Source organism: Priapulus caudatus, unplaced genomic scaffold, assembly GCF_000485595.1.
Source record: "Priapulus caudatus unplaced genomic scaffold, Priapulus_caudatus-5.0.1 Scaffold246, whole genome shotgun sequence".
Lineage (NCBI taxonomy): Eukaryota > Metazoa > Priapulida > Priapulimorpha > Priapulimorphida > Priapulidae > Priapulus > Priapulus caudatus.
In genome coordinates this window covers 189,951-194,205 of record NW_014577307.1, presented here as the reverse complement: position 1 = coordinate 194,205, position 4,255 = coordinate 189,951, and positions in this window count along the sequence as shown.

The following is a 4,255-nucleotide window of genomic DNA, read 5'->3' as shown; positions in this document are numbered from 1 at the left end:
AAAGGTTAGAGAATTGATTGCGTTGGAAAATGCTTTGCGATTATATATCAAGTATTTTACCCAATTTTATAATTGCAGCACATTTAGAGAGGTGTTAATCGCAGCTTTGCATTTGGCCGGGATGTGACGCGGTAATCGCTGCTTAAGTACATGTTCGCATTAGCGGATTTCTCAGCTGTGTCGAGGGCTCAGTAATGATTTCAGCCGTGATTTATACCAGAATACACATCGATTCCGGCCTCTGCACTTTACTCATTGCTCGGTCAAACGATTTGCAGTGGAAATTTTGGCGAAGGCGAAATGCGAACGTTAATCGTAAAATCGGTGTATTTGACTGGTTTATGGGGGAAATCAAACTCGATGAGTTTGCTAGTTCCCTCGACGCTGACGCCGCACACGCCCGCCCGATTGTTCTTTCTCACGGTCGTTTGGTTTTCCCCGTTTCCGTTAATTGTCTCTGCGCTTCCATCTAGTCGGCTCTCTCACTCACGCCCTGCTTCGATGCCCGTGTTTCATTGCCCTCACAGCACAGCTCCCCTAATCGCCTTTCTTGCTGCTCTCCCGCGCTCGTTAGCTGGACTCTTCGCTCCCACCACAAACGTCTCGGCCGGTTCGCTTATCTCATTGCTCGGTCTTTCTTTCTGCTCCTCGCGCCGGACTTGCGTCGTGCGCTCTTCTCACACTTTTCCTATAAGGTCTCCCTGATCGTCGCTGCTGGCAATTCCCCTGCCTTTCTCGGCATCAGTTGGCTTCCCTCACTCAACTTCTCCTCGTTTCAGTTTCCGTCCCTCACGGGTACCCTCGTTGTTCTTGGCTGCGCATACTACTCCTTGCAACGCTGCCTGCCCCGAACTGGCTTCATATATACGCACGCACGCACGGCAGCGCAAGCACGCCGGACGCTCGCACAGCACGTAACTGCAATATATATCACTCTCAGTTAGCGAGATCAGTGTATTTACTGTGCTATAAGCGCGGAATCCTAGAACAACAAGTGCATCGACTGATACGTTAATGGGCAGGGTAAACTGAGTCAGTAACGACCTTATCCATCGCAGTGCGGAACGTTAAAATACACTATGCGGCATCGTACGTGCGCGACGAAAATAGAAATCTATAGTATAATTGAATGTTTACGCGCGAGCAGGGCAGCTCTGCCGGGGTATCCTCCTCTAGAATATCAAGAGAGCTCGCCGAGCGAGGCGCGAGAGACGGCAACAAACTCTAAGTGCGCCTCATTGAATTATTCAGCCAGTTTTATTACAAATTTATTCCGGCGGTTACATTGAAAAAGAATGAAATGCGCCGTGAAGACGGTGTGTGTACGCTCGCGTAGGGCACGAAATGATTTCACACGTCACTTTGAGGGAAAGCAATAGAGCAAGTCCTCTCGCTCCGAGACTCAGCTGTATTTAATCAAACAGCTGCGTCTTGCTTGCGAGTTAAGCTGCGAAAAAGACGATGTCGCACACCTCACAGAGCCATCGTCGAGGGGTTGAGGTGACTACATCATCAGTGCTGGCATGGGTGTCAACTACGCATCCGCGGCCATTGCACTTACGTGAGCAGTTTTGATAATGAAATCTGAAACGAAAAACATGGCGAAGTGATCATTGTCGTCGGGGAAATCGTGGTGCTGAAAACATATGATAAGCGAAACGATGGCGGCCGTAAGTAGTAAATAGTGATCGGCAAAATTTTGCAACTTTGTAAATACGATCGTACACAATGGGCAGCATGAAATCCAACGCGGCATTTCGGATGCACGATCACACAACATGGCGCGGTGCGCACGATCAACACAACAAGTGGCGACGGGCGAGCAGCGGTCAGGCGACAACATGGCGGCGTGCGCACAGACACACAACCATGGCGAGCCGGGCGGCACGTACGACAACATGGCGGCGGTTGCGCACGATCACGTACAACATGGCGGCGGTGCGCCGAATCAAGCACAACATGGGCGACGGCGCACGGTGCACAACATAGGCGGCGTGCCGCACGATCACCAACGATGGGCGACGGGGTGCACCGATCCACAAGGATGACGAGCGGGGGTGCACGATCAGCAGCAACATGGCGGCGGGGCGCACGACAGCACAACAGTGGGCGGCGCCGGAATGCACGATGGGCACACAACTATGGCGGCGGGTGCAACGATCGAACACAACATGGCGGCGAGGCGCACGGAATCAACACAACATGGCGGCGGAGTGACGTATCCGACAACATGGCGGCGGCGGCACGTCACACATAATATGGCGGTCGGTCAACTCCGCGCGTGCTCATTATGCGTGCCTCGCCGTTTGTTTCGCCTCCGATGCGCGAGGAGGACTAGAAGGACGAAGAGATAAGAGGGGTCATTGTGCTGCCCGCCGTGGCGCGCCGTCGCGCGGTGCGGCTTCCGAAACGGCCAGACGCGCGAGTATTACTCATTTTCATCTGTGCACATACATTCGCATCTTGTTGTTGTGAATTATTCATGTCGACCGCGCACTGCATGCGCTCGCCGGTCGCTCCGCGCGCCTGCTCCTTGTGTTTGCACTCGCAAATCGACATCATCTCTTCGACGAGCGAGCGACGACGTGACGGCGACGGCGGCTGACGACGATGACGCGACGACGATTGACGGCGACGACGGCGACGATGACGACGACGGTCGACGGCGACGGCAAAGACGGCGGTGCGCGACGATTGTAAGAGAAGTGGGGGAAGAGTGTAAGGCATGTCAAAAACATCGCGAGGCGGTTTGCCGACGTGTACAAATATAGACGATATATGCGATTATATATATCGTAAGCAACCATATATACCGCCATGCGTCGCCATACATACGGCTACGGGATGTGAAGCGATTTTGAGGCCGTGCGCGCAGCACAGGTCATCCGATAAAACGGAATTAAAGCCCCGCTTCAGAGTGCTTTCTTTTTAAATTGCAGGAAACGAGAGAGATAGCTGCTCGAAAGAAGGAAAGAGAGGAAAGAGAGAGAGAGGAAGAGGAAGAGAAAGACGAAAGAGAGAGAGAGAGAGAGTAGAAGAGAGAGGAGAGGAGAGAGAAAGAGAGAGTGGAGGCAGAGGGCGAAGGAGAGAGTGTGTGTGTGTGTGTGCTGTGTGTGTGTGTGTGTGTGTTTGTGTGTGTGAGAGAAAGATGAGATGTATATAGGCAACGATGAATTTGGCAATGGCGGGACATGATACCTACGCGCGCGCCGCGGGCTCACTGCGGTGGCGGTTGCGATTGAGTGAATGACCCTCCTCCCTGAAACCGCCGACGCCCCTGACCTGCGCGTCGAAATCTATTACACTAATTGGCTGTCCAATAGAATTGAAGAGCCGATGGCTTTTCTTTGGAGTTAACTCAGCCGGTTCGTGCAGTAATGCCATAATTGATTGTCAGTGCGATAATCATTCATCTCGTACGAGGCAGATGAATAATTTGCCCGCACACGTACACTGTGGCACGTACACGTACACACACGTACACGTAACACAGCACACGTCAAGTACTGCGTAAATGTAGCACGTACACGCACACGCACCACGTACACGTAGCACGTAGCACGTGGTACGCGTAAGCGTGCAGTACAGCGTACACACACACGTACACGTACTCGTAAGCACGTGTACACGTAAATGTACACACACGACACACACACACCACATGTACGCACACGATACCCCTCGCTACGCACGATAATTGGCATCACACACACACACACACACATAACACAGGCCGCTATACATACGCACGGACGCACCACGCCCGCGCTGCACGGCCCCCCCCACAGCACATACTAGCATTGTCCTTCAAATAAGACTACTAACCATTCGTTGAAGTCTTGAGGCAATTGGAACTCTATATATATATATATTAATATAATATATAATATGTATATAGTGTGTGGCCTATGTATATATATTTTTATGAATATATATATTATATATTACTATATATAATAGTATATGTGATATACATATATATTATATATATATACCATATATATATAATATAAATATATATACATAGGCAGCACACGTTGGGTATGCGCGCGACTGTCTCTTCAAATGCGTTTTAAAGGTGTGCCTGGCCTGCATCTATATTCACTGCGCCGACGGCTATAGTGACGGCGCAGTGCAGTGAGTGGACTAAAAGCTGGCTCTGCCTCTGCCTGCCGAAAATTTATATTGGCTGCTGACGATGGCGGTGTGCGAATCCTTGGACAGTTCTGTGTATCGTCTGTCTTGCATCAGGCAT